This window comes from Anneissia japonica, unplaced genomic scaffold (genome assembly GCF_011630105.1).
Source record: "Anneissia japonica isolate Jap-2015-1 unplaced genomic scaffold, ASM1163010v1 scaffold993_len1110182_cov180, whole genome shotgun sequence".
Classification (NCBI taxonomy): domain Eukaryota; kingdom Metazoa; phylum Echinodermata; class Crinoidea; order Comatulida; family Comatulidae; genus Anneissia; species Anneissia japonica.
The window spans coordinates 142852-156818 of NW_022749760.1; the positions used below are offsets into that span (position 1 = coordinate 142852).

Below are 13967 nucleotides of genomic sequence, written 5' to 3' on the forward strand. Positions count from 1 at the left end.
ACATGTGGTACAGCATGCGCTGATATCCACTGTAATCCCCAGAAGCTGTCTCTTATACACATCTAGATGTGTATAAGAGACAGGACAAGCTGTTAAAACCAGAGTCCCATTACACAACAGTTATAAATATAGGAGGATAAAGTGAATGAGAAGCTAATGTACTTAACAATGTAGTAGCTTTGGTTCATATAAAACTGTTACCTATAATATTTGCATGTATTTTTCTCTTTAAAAAAAATAATCATTTTCGAAGATGTAAATTGCCTTATATGGTAAGCTTCTTGGGGTTATTTTGCCAACTTAGCAACCAAATATAAATATAAAAGACGAAATACATTCAAAGTTAATTCAAGGTCAAATGGCAGACCAGTTTTTGAACAGTTTTTCTCTCATCACTGTTGGAAGTCAGTTGAACCATAGTTCAGCTGATTCTCAGTCAATGCCTTGCAGGCTTTTCCTCTGTAAAAAACCCAGCCTCATTAATATCATCACATTATACTCAAAGTGATTTTTCAGTTCAAAAGAAATTTTATCCATTGATGCGCCAAACGAGTAACCTCATAACCCAATTATTGACAGGTACGTTTCAGAAAATTAGAAATAGTGCAGTCACATGATCAGTCACATGACAAATGCGTTTAACACTAAATTAGTCCGTGGATGGATTCCCAGCCGTCAATGGGATGGAACGTCCAGCTGAGTTAGATGGCCATCTGAATATATTATGAATTGGGTTAAATAAATAACCTAGATTCTCAAATGCCTGGACTTAGTCTAAACACCAGTATCTAAGACAAAAAACTAAAGGTGATAGCGAAAAGAAAAAAACAAGGGTGCATCTTAAAACGGATAATTAACTGGTAGAAGTTCATTGGAAGAATGTGTCCAGAACAGAGGGAGGTAACTAGTGGGGTTAATTTTTCAATAGCTTCTGAACGTATGAAGAACTAGGTCAGGGAGTAAACAGCATGTAGATGCGTGCAATCTGAAACAAACAGCTGCGATCTGTGATCTTTTTCGTGGAGAGTTTCTTCATCTCTAATTGAATACCGGTTTTCAAGAGCCTTATTTAGATCATTCAACAGAGAGTGAATGCATGGTGATTCCAGTGGTTATTTCAATCACTGAATGGATTATAGTACCATCATATGACTATAGGTGCCAACATTCACAATTTTTAAAAATTTACGCATCAAATATAGAAAAGAGTGCGAATTAAAGTATACGTTTGTAAGTTGTAATAATTTAATATTCAATAGGAAACTTAGTATGATGAAAAAGAATTGTAAGGGGGTTTATAAGTTTGAGGTTATGCTTTGCTTCAAATACCATTGTCATTGGTCCAATTAAGCATAATTTTAATTGGCAGCTCCATTTGGAGGACTTAGCAGTTATCCCTTGTTGGGTGGGAGGGTAATTAAAAAAAAGAAGACAGGAACAAAAATAGGAAGATGCAGGGGAAAGGGAAATTATACAGGTTAAGAAAAGTAAGTCGGAAATGAAGTGCTTAGGAATGGGGGAAAGTTCAGCCAAGAGTACACAAATAGCATATCCCAACCATCAGTATTTGATTTCCTATAATAGAAGCCATGTGATTAGTTATCGCATACTATTTTTGTGATATCATTTACTAATCACCCAACAAACCTACATTTAAGTTATTACACCAGAGATAAGTAATACAGTATAGCTGACCTACTTAGGTATAATAGTATATGTATTGGTATAGTACCAAGCTATCCCAATACTAGGGAGTTTATATCTGCACATACTACCAGTCTTCGGTACCTAATACTAGCAAGTACTGCAGGGGACGCACACCCGCCCCCCCCCCCCCCCACCAAAAAAGCTTGCGCCCTGTTGTCACTCCCCCCTTATTGAAATTGTCCGAATCAAAAAAATCAAGTTCAAGTAGTTAAAAGTCACCTTATTTTTTACTCATCAAGCCCCCAACCTCTATCATCGAGCACCCCTTCAGCCTCTTCCCCACCCCCAAGACTCCTAGATATGCCACTGAATTACAGTAATGTGCTGCACATTTTTGGAACATTATGATAATGAACTAATGTTTTTGTGAGAATAGTAGTAATTATATTTAACTTTCATTTTGGAAATTCAAAATCTGTATAGATAAATGAAACAAAACAGATAACAAAGTACAACTTATGGCATATAAACAGAATAGAAACTATGGGGTCACTGATAAGTTTAACATAAGAAAGTATGAAACAAACTCCTTAAATAGACTGATACTTCGTTTTACTTTATCACTGTTTTGGGAGTTTGTTTCATACTATCTTATGTCAAATAGAATATTACTTACTCAGAAAACATTAATGTTATAACATTCCCAAAATTGTGAACGTTGTGGTTACATTATGTCACAACATAATGTTATTGCAATATAATACAGCAATGTTTTCAACATTACTTAGTCAAAAAAATATATTACACAAAACAATATACTTTTAATAGCTTGGAGATTATACTATCCATCTCTATCATTTTAAATTGGGAATATTACTAATGAATATTTCTTGAATTTAAAAAAGAAAAAAATTTATAAAAAATTAAAAAAATAATAAAAATCTTCTCAAAGTGCTCAAAGAAAATAGAAAAGAAATTAAGAAAACTAACCCACTAACTATCCTAAAGATAACCAGACACAATTTGAGAACGAACCAGTATCACAATATAATAAGAATTAACATGAACGAACAGCAATAATATTAATATTAAGTTAATTTTATTAATATTGTATAGTGCAATATGATATGGTTACTATGCACAAGTGAACATCAAAATCATTTCTTTTAAGAGCATTAACATTTTTAAAACCATTTCTTCCACAAAACTATAGTTATATAACTAAATTATTCTTTGGGTATAAAAACTGTGTTTATACTATGAATTTGCTGGTAGCCCAACACATAATTTGTATTTCAATTAATGTACAACAATAATCTCTTACAATACAATCAATTTATCTCTATCTAATATTGAAGTATTAATCTCTCGACTTCTTGTTTATCTCGCAATTCCAGTCATTTATCTCTAGGTCTAGGCAATTTTAACAAGTGGGACAAAGGTTGTCGGAGAGATTAAGTAATATTATTTACAAACGTACAAAACAGATACCTGATGGACTGTAGGTAAAGATTGATATGACTGGTACTGGGTGGGAAAGAACTGGTACTGGTAGGATTGGTACTGGTTTGTAAGGTACCGGTACTGGTAGAACTGGTAGGTGCCTTGCCTCTACATCTCAGGGACCAGGTTCAAATCCTGCAAAATAGAGAATATTGTTCTCATTTATGTGAAAAGAAACTTAACTGATAATTGATTCAGTTTATAATATTAAGACTTGAACACATACTTGGCTCCTGGGGGAAAAATATTCCAAAATGTTGCTGAGCAGGTAACATTAGCTTTTAAATATAGCAGGTATCCAATGCTCCTGGACAGTGGCGCCAGTAGATATATTTTTGGGGGTGCTACAGTAGCTCTGCCCGGTTGGGGGCTTGAACTGTCTGATAGGGGCTTAAGCCCCTGCTACCCCCATCCACATAAATTTCTTACGCAAAATTCATAAACAAGTCAGCCACAGAGTCATATAAGCTATAAATTTCCTTAATATTTTTCATTTTCTCCGGATTCCAGGAGGCCTAGCCCCTTGGAGCCCTGCTAGGCCTTTGTCCCAGAACACCGCTGCCTTCTCTAACAATATGTGTGACAACCCTCTCTGACAGCTTAGCACCTTTCTCCCTGAATGTAAATCTTAGAGCCACCAATGATGAAGTATTCTGGTGGATCCAAATAGAAGTTGATATTGCACTGAAATATCTCCCAAAAATTAATGGCAATTCAAACGTTTAAATAAATTTCAATTATTTATTTATTAAAATATATTTAAGTAGGGTAGCCCATCTAGCAAAGCTGATCATTTGGGGCCCTTACATTACATTAAAAATACAATAAAAGTTAATAAAAACTATGGAACAGGTAAAAAGCATAAAAAGATACATGAAACATATTCATAAAAATTCATGAATATATAAAGTATATATATACATATTTCAACATCAACTTTGTAGTTGTTTGTTTAATATTATCCTTGCTTTATCATGTTTACTGAAGGAGTACAGTATTCTTTGTTCTTTGATTGACTATTTGATTTTTGTTTGTTGATAATTATAATCTGAAGGTCACATGATCTATATGGTTTGCTGTAGTCCCTAAATGATCCATTATTAAAATTAAATTTCCATACAGAGTAATGTACTTGGAAACGAAACCTGAGGCTGTAAATCTCCATCGACGTTTGGTAGCTTCATTAATATAAGATGATTCATTATATATTTATATAGTGATACCATTTTGAAGAAATTAATTATTGTTTTTGTGGAACAAAGAGAGTAATGAAATAATTAATTCATAATTGATGAAAACCACAAAGATTATCATACGGTTATCCAATACAAGAGATTGTCTGTTAAAGATGCTGTTAAAACCATTAACAATTATCAGTAGATTTTCACATATGTACGTGCAGTATGTAAGAAGGGGAGGGGGTTCATTACCTTTGTATGCTTTACAAGTACACGAATTGATTCAAATTATTCTGCCAGTCTCAAAAAAATAAAGTAGTTTTCATTGATGAAAATTGTGAAGACAATAAAGCAACTTTATGACATTCCTGAAATATAGTCTTTTCATTAGATTTTTCGTAAAAAGAAAGTAAATAGGCGAACACTAATTAAAAGGTGCCACCAACTTTTATTTCACCCATGAGAGGCAACTGTCAAGTTTGGATGAGGAACGAAATTGGTAGAAAGGCACCTATATGGGTTCAATAGAATAGAAAAATTAATTATAAAACATGACATCCTTTAAAAGAGAGGCAATGGATATTTTTAAATCGCTTTTATGTGATCACAATGAGGAAAGTAATACAAGCAACAGAATTCTGAACAGTTTGTAAAAAATCCTTCTTTTTTACGTTGAATAATCAGAATGAAGCTCGGTTTCCATAGACTCACCCTATCGGCGACAGTCGTCGACAGTTGTAGGGAAGGTTGAACCTGGTTCAACTTCTCCGATTGCGTTACAGATGAATCGGGGTGCATTGCTGGCTGCCCTGACTCCATCAGGAAGGTACCCCAATTCGTCTGCAAGCAATCGGCAAAGAGCCAGGATCAACCTTCCTGACGATTGTCTGCGACTGTCGCTGATAGGGTGCGCGATTCTATGGAAAACAAGCTCGAGTGACAGATTCAAGGGGAGGGGGTGTCGATCCAGCACGCACTCCCCACTACATTTTACAAAATTATTTTAAAAATGGAGTAAAATATAACATAATCAAATTTAAGATTGAGAGTGCCATTTCCGGCCCTCTAGACGTGCCATAAATTTTATGGACTCTTCTATCAGTGAAAGTCCTTCCCTCGAATTTGAATTCCTAGATCCACCACTGATAATCTAATTGAAATGAAGGAGTGGATGTGTTTCAGCAGAAGAGCGAGAGAACGTATTCACCACAGGTTACATATAAAAAAGAAGCAAATTTTGTTTGAAACGATGAAACCTGGGATAGTAGACATCAAGGATAAAATAAATGACATGATATTGGCCATAAACTGATGTTTGCACTCTGTGATTACTTTACTGCAAATTTTACATTTGGTTTGATTGGTTCCTGGTACTGGTAGGGGCATTTATAATGCACCTCTTCCTTGCGGTTATAAAGCGCAGTTCCTTTCCCTGGTTATTGGGTCCACATGCTAAGCATTGCTGCTCATACAGCGCAGTAGCAGGCAACCCCACCAGGTACCCATTTATACTCTTGGGTGGAGAGAGCAATGCAGATAAAGTGTAATTGCTCAAGGACACAAGCGAAATGCACAACGAGGGATTGAAACCCCGACCTCGAGGTTGGGAAACCAAACTGTTTCCGATACGCCAAACCGCTTCCTAAGCGTTAATAATTACTTTTTTTATGGTTTTTTTTGTTCAATTAGAATAGGGCCTACTTGACAGTAATAACACTACTATTGTACTAAACAATCCATAAACAACAACACTGTAGAGCAACACATTAAGATAACGTTTGGAACTAATTTGATGGTTTAACTGATTGTTACTTTAGATTAAGAGTCAATTCATCACACAACCCTCTATCCATTATCTACTGTGAAGTGAATTATTGTTCTACTGGGAGATAACTGGGGTTTAGTGTTTGACCTTGGACTGACCTTCAAGTTCAAGTGTCTGCTGGACACCACAGCTGACCAGCGTGCATTCAAGATCAACAGCTTAAAATCTGAGTGGACATTCAAGGCAAAGTTTTGGTCATCTAAATTTTCTCATCTTCGAGGACATGACCTACATAGAATTATCTTATATTATACTTTAATTAGCTCAATTTTTATCCACGAAGGCCCAAGAGCACATCCAAGAATGAGAATTAATGATAATGGAAAATAATATTTTGAAGTCTGTGAAAATTTCCGAGGTACTTCAGTTGATTGCAATCAAGCTTTTCATAAATATGAACACATTCTATAGCCAAATTCACAATAAATTTGCAACATGTGGGACAAATGTTTTCCACAATACTGTAGAAAGAAGACAATCACTCAGAATTTGAAGTCTTGCTCAAACCAACTCAAACAATCTTGAGTATATAGGCCTACTTGTCTTGTAAAAGGACTGCCAGCCACTTACACTTAAATCCAGGCCAGACTATCAAATTTGATTTCAACAGTTTTTTGTCAAAGAAAATGCTATAGTCTGAACAGACCTTTACAAAGATTACTTGCATATTCTTAGCCCTTGTGCTTAAAATTTGAATAAATTAATAGACCATAATTGGTACTTTGAGTACCCAAATTAAAGTTTCTTTTATTTTTACATCAAACCCACATTCTTAATTCATACTTTACTTCTACCCTTTCATCTTTTCCATGAAACTTTAGATTTTTGTCATTTTTTTTTTCATTTCTGTTTATTTTTTGGTTTCTGCTCTGTAAATTCTAAAACACGTACTGTATATATACACTAGCTCAGATGATTATTCATTCTGTTTCCCTGATTTATGTAAGCCCCTTTACTACAGAAATCCTTAAATTGATTATAGCCAATTTTTAAAGATTTTGTTATTCAACACAGACAGAACACTGTAGCTTTAATAATAAAAAATTAATCTTTTTAGCTTGAAGAGCAGAATAATAATAACTAATAATATTGGGATTTATAAAGAAAGAACATTTTGATTGGAACAAAAATAATTAAAGAGAGCCCATTAAATGTTGGAATAACAAAGTGGAGAGAAGAAAACACAATTTATCAACATGATCAGTAATTACTTTTCAAATTACAAGAAGCAGATTAAACAACCGAATCATGAAAACAAGCTGTGTCGTAAAAATAATATAATTAAATATACAAAGAGTTGTAGAACAATAGCTGAACAGTTCATACCGAAGCCAAGTGCTATTGGTTTTGCCATTAATATTAAAATGATTCCATTTCACAGATATTAAAAATTCCCCGGTAACAGGGAGACTGAGGAATTGAGGTAAGGACAGGCCAACACAAAAAAATCAAACTACTAAAATATCACCTGGTAGATGATACGATGCGATTGAACAAGAATACGATTTTCCGAACATTTCAAACTATTGCTCCTTTAATGTGCTTTTATTTCAAAGCATTTTCAGTTCAACCTTGTGAATTTGTGTTGTGTAGTCATAAAAGTAAGTTAATGGTTCTGATTGTTTGTTCTGCCTTTATACAGTGAGCAAATGATACAATAGACTTGACAATGATTATCACCCGGCCGGCAGGTGTTAGGCCATTGTACCAACCCTTCTATTGCTTTTCATAGTCGACAATAAAGAAAAGATGATTAAATGATAATAAGCTACTAAATTTCAAAAGAAACAAGATTCAGAAACAGACAAGAGACAATTGCAAAGTAAATAGACACAGCCACGATTTTTGGATTATTATGAAGGGAAGCTTAACCAGTTTTAGCATCTGCCTAGCCACCCACGCTAGGTATCCCTATTGTTTAGAGAAATCAAGTTCACAACCAGTGTAAAACTCAAAGATAACATCTTCCTCTGACTGAATGATTTCTCTGCCATCCGGAAAAAGAAAACCAACCAGACGTATAGATCTCCCAGCTACTACGCTGTATCTAGAGATCAACTCTTAAGCGCGGTAACAAAACGTGAATGCACCGCGCAGGTGACCAGGTATGGAGGATGAGAATCGGATTAGCTTTCAAGTAATTATCCTTCATAAATCTTGACTGGTTTTGATACATTTTCCCCCAAATGCTGACGTGCACTGAAAAAACGATTCTCTTCTATTATGTTGAATATTGCTATTCTACACTGAAATCAAAAGCGCGGAAATAACTACTTGAGAGTTATGATGTCCTTGCAGTTAATGTGCAATATTAAATAACATTAATCAAAAGAAAAGGACCAATGCCTGACAGTAAATAAAATCCAGAATGATATATTACCTTGCAAGAACTAATCCTATGCTTAAACTTTATATAAATATTTTTCTAAATAGTAATCCAATAACTTCTAGCAAGATTAAATCAATACATGAAGTAATATACAGATACAAAAAAGTTTTCTATTATGTTAAGTTTTTTTCAATCTAAAATACTGTGTACAGGTATATGGTTTTTTTTAAATTTTTTTATTTTAAAGCATATTAAATTCTATAAACATTTTTATAAAAAGATTAGAGGTAAAGTTGCTGCTTTTTGCGCTAAAGACCCTGGTTCAAACCCAGCCAGCGTCCGGTTTGAATTGGAGTCTGATAGCTGCGCTCTTAACCCTAATAACCCTTGAGTATTAGGTGGGATAAGCGACACTGTATCTGCTACATGTCGGTACTGGCGCTGTGGCTGCTGCGGGTCCTTAGGGGCCCAGCCAAAAATTTCCAGTTTCAAATATTTAAAATTTGACAAAGAAAGAAAAGTCAATCTTAATCTCCTAAAATCCATGGGCTTTACTAAAGTTTGACATAAGATAGTTATGAAACAAACTCCTAAAAAAGTGATACAAGCCATTATTGATTCTATATTTCGAACTATCTCAGTTCATCTTCAGGAATAAATTGTGCCAAACGACAAGCCAAACCAGTCACTCGTCGCAAATCGTGTTTCAGAGAAAACGGCCAAAACATTCTGGAATGTCAAATTTTTAAAAATCTATTTTATTGCATTAAACTCAATTTTATATATCTATACATCATGCTATGCTGTTATTTTTCCCACTTTTTAAGGATTTGATGATAGTTTCTGCATGATAAATGCCTGAAATCATAAACTTTAAAGGCTGATTTTTCATATAATGTTCTTTAAACAGCTGTATGTTTAAACACTGGTAACTTCATAAGGAAATGTCTGATTTGAATGATTTTTTTACCATTTTATAGCTCTTATTTTACTCTTTAACCCTGTATTAATAACTAAAAATCTATATTTACGACAAGTGACTACTTTGGCTTGTCTTGGCCACAATTATGAATTGAATTTTCTTTTTTTATTATTTTTATTTAGTTAATAATAATAATAATAATGGTAGATTTATAGCGCATATTGTTAAGCCCTCTATGCACTTCACATTATCATTATCCTAATCATTGGATTAAAAGCCTATGGAACACAAACTCAAGCTCCCTGGGGGAGTACTTCAAACCGTTACAGCAGCTACTGTGCATCAGCGCATTTTGGCATTTAACCCTACCAGCTACCCACATACTCCTGGGTGGAGAGAAGCAATGCAGAAAAAGTGCCTTACCCAAGGACACAAGTGAAATGCAGTGAGGGATTGAAACCCCGATCTCGAGGTTGGGAGACCAACCGTTCTCGCCATGCCAAACCACTTCTATGTCGTCAAACATCAAAGTTGTGACAGAAATTAATTGAATGCCCAAATATCTCAAGATACACCTCAACTTCTCACCATGAATTATGGAGAAACTGTGAGTACCGCCAATAATGATGATTTCAAATGATTATAAAATTTAATTTTTGGTCAATTAGTGTACCCGCCATCATGAAAAAATGGAAATTTTTTCTAAAAATAAGTTTGTTTTCATTTTTATTACACCCACCCTGTATCCAAAAATAAGATATATATAGGTATATTTCTTCCTAATTTAAAATTAATTAATTAAATTTAAAGCATTTAACTATCCCATTACTACACTGCTTACATTCAACACTGTATACTGTGTAATTTTATTTTTATTTGCTCCATCTGGTTGTTTTTGGCAAAACTATTTGCTAAATAAGAAAACCAAATTTTATATTTATTTTTTTGCCACCCTTCTCTGATTATCTTTAAACAAATATGTTTACTAAACAAGGTATAAAAAAAATAACCAATGAACACTGTATAAATTTTGCAAGGATCTCAGAATGGAGATCCTCAAATTGACTTTTACACTAAAAATAAACTTTTTTTTCCTTATCACTTTTTTCTAACAATTATAAAGATTAATATATCTAGAAAATAAAGTATCTAAGCTGTATTAATCAAATTCCATATTTTTAAGGAAGATTATTTAAAATTAAAATGTAGCAAACAATATATTGAAATTTAATTAGAAAGTCATTTCACAATGTTTAATTGCATATTATACAAAATCAAAGTAATTTATTGTGGACTTCATCTTCCATCTTTCATTTTAATTTCCTATCATATATCTACCAGTTATTGATGCATCTATTGAGCATACTGCATAAGCAATTACGACTTATTGTTCCTACACACAGGTCTAAAAACTCATTGGGGTTGCTATTGTGTGCGATGAATATGTTCTATTATTGCTGTCAGCAGATGTGTTAGTAAAGTGTTCTTGAGAACAATACCAGACCATAAAAAGCTAAGTGATCCTGAAAAGACTTGTAGACCTTGTTGACGGAGTTCGTTTTGTTCGGTATTGATTAACGCAGCCAAGGTTTGCAGACTGTTTCATGAGGCCTACGGTTTGGTCGCTAGGGACTAGTTTGCAAATTATGAAATGTTTAACCGCAGTATTAGGCCTACTGTCATACTGTGCAAGATTCTTCTGCACCACCACCACATAGCTTAATGACACCCTCTTAATGATATCATGTAGGCCTAATGCTGCACTTTAATAATGATATCATTTTATAGTGCATTTTACTGATAGCAACAGATGCCATGTATGTAGGGTCTATTTGAATAACATCTATAGCGCATTTAATAATACCATGTACAAATTAAGGCCTATTTAATGATACCAAGTATAGTCGGTGCACTTAATGGCACAGTGATTATTGTACCGTACAATGCACTTACCATGCATGGTATATTTTAATGATACTATGTATGGTGAATTTTAATGATACCATGTATGGTGAATTTTAACAATACCATGTACGATTAATTTTAACAGTACCACGTATGGTCAATTTTAACGATACCATATACGGTGAATTTGAATCATGTATATTATACTATAATGATACTATGTACATTTTAATTAATGATACTGGCTAGGTCATTCTTTATATAATACATTCTATTATTATTAATATTTTTATTTTCCCAAAATATTTATCATCTTCACAATTAGTCTTTTGCGAGTTATGAAAGTATGCTCTAGTGAAGACCTGTATACCATTTTTATAAACATAGGTTCTTGCAAATCCTTGTATAGGATATCATTGGAAGGATTGATTGTCACAACCCTTTGCAAGACATAATAGCAAAATGTAAAGGGAATAGAATATCTTTAAAGGGTTTATAAGCCAGAATCTAATGATCAAAAGTAATTTAATAATTACAATTATAACAACAATTTATTTTCTGATAAATCAAGTGTACTACTAACTTTGAAAACATTAGCCTCAGCAGTTCATAAATTGTAAAGGTTTGAGAGTCTTTGTAGTTTGTTCTTCACAAAACAGTATTTAACAATAACAATGAGAGAAACATTCAAAACTAAAAAGTCCAACATGGTTGTCCAATTAGTTAATCTGCCCTAAGGCCCACATTAAGTGGCTACAATAGACTACTGTACTGCTAAAGCAACCTTATTGTAATTAAGACAAATAACTTAATTATAATACAGTTTAATACTTAATCCATAAAGAATGTAAATACCTTACCAGGTACAGTATGGAGATTAAATAATAGTATTTATATTAAAAAAATATATTTTTCACATTAATTTCAGGCTTTAAATGAAACAAAATTGAAATAATATATGCATACATTTGCAATACCCACATTTTGCCTTTCAGATATTCTATTTTTTATACTAATTTTGCTATCGAGTCATTAGGGAGGTCTTGCAAGCCCACGTTAACAATAACGAATACTGTTACGTCATTAAACTTTTAATCAAACCATCCCCGAACATAGCATATCTTCACAATGTAGGCCATCGCTGTTTTTAATATAAATCACTGATCATATTTAGCTGGTACAGGTATAGTAAAGAATGTTTTAGGAAAGAGATTGACGATAATGAAAATTATGTATTTATATTCATTATCGTTTTTGTAAGCTTGTGAAATCTCCCTGTTGTCACTAGCTATAAACCCAACAAAACTGTAACTAGCAATGCATACAAGTACAAAGATTTAATTACAGTATCTATTTTAAAAACTTATTTATCACTCTCATATGGGGCTTATAATGAATGAAAATTGACAAATTAATATGTTTATTTGTCAAACTAAACTTTTGCCCTTTCAAATATTGGATACTTTCAGGAGGATGTTTTTTCAACAATCCATGTCAATTATTTTGTCTTCCTAAGAGTACAAGGAGGTAGGCATCTTCCATAATATCATTTAGTGTAATAAAAATAATATTGTATCTTTAGCTAATACAGTATCCCATGTATTTGATCATCCGTGTAGTGTTGTTAAGTTTGACTGTATTTCTGGTTTAACACAAAAAAGAAAAATGTAGAAATATTAGTTTTATAATTTTCATTATTTTTATCATTTTTATCATTAATTTTTTTAGGCTATTTACTTATTTTATTTTAACTTCTGAGTATTAAAAAAATAAAAATACAAAATAATAGAAGTTGTTCATCAGGGGCTATGGAGGATAAGCAAAAGAAATAGAACTGTCATCAAAATATTTGCTTATCCAATAACGATTAATTGTCATTAGCTATCATTAAACATGTTTCCATTTCAAATTTGTACTGTATATATTGAAGCAGCACAAATTAATTAAATAATTAATAATCAATTATACTGTATAACCTAATGAAAAGGAAATTTTATTAAATTAAGGCTGATCTTACATCATGAGAGGCGGCCTTGGTTGTCGCTCATATGGGCTATCAACCCTAGTCAAAGCCACACCACTCGCAGTTAGACAGAAATAACTACTTGACATTTCATACAAAAGAAGCATGGTGGGATATTATTATTTGCATATTGAATCAAACAAATTTTCATAGTAGCATTACAAAAACAAAAAAAAACTAATTCACATGATAGATATTATAGAAAAAAACAATATTGTCTTGAATTCACTGAATAATTGATTAGTTAATTGATTGTTTGATTGCGTGATTATTTGATTGATTAATTGAATGCTTTATTGATTGGGTGGTTTGGGTTGATTTAGTGTACAAATATTTTGGTGAGAGAGGCACTTTAATGAAGATAAATATTTTGGTTGGGTGTACATGTGTTCACTTGTAGGTAGTAGCTGGCTGGTCAGTTAATTTGTTGGTCAGTCAGTTGATTGGTTGGTTTGTGGTTTGATTGATTGATAGGTTGATTGAATGACTGAATAGTAGTTTGGATGGTTGATAGAAATGGTGATTGGTTATTTGATTCATTCAGGGGCGGATTTAGGGGGAGGGCCAGCCCGGCCCCGGCCCCCCCCCTCTTTTGGGAAGACAAAAAAAGAAAAAAGAAAGAAAAAGAAAAAAAT

General features: G+C 33.1%; 2 long non-coding RNA genes across 7 annotated transcripts in view; one reads left to right on the plus strand and one right to left on the minus strand.

Moving 5' to 3' along the window:
• LOC117121157 overlaps positions 1-13967 on the minus strand; it is a 69441-nt gene that overhangs the window by 54131 nt on the left and 1343 nt on the right. For all 6 annotated transcript variants that reach the window (XR_004447486.1, XR_004447491.1, XR_004447489.1 and 3 more), the window contains exon 2: positions 3139-3285. This is a non-coding gene — a long non-coding RNA (uncharacterized LOC117121157). The remainder of the gene's footprint in view (positions 1-3138; positions 3286-13967) is intronic.
• Positions 9779-13218, plus strand: LOC117121158. The gene is made up of 2 exons (XR_004447492.1): positions 9779-10011; positions 10808-13218. It is a non-coding gene; the product is annotated as an uncharacterized LOC117121158 (long non-coding RNA).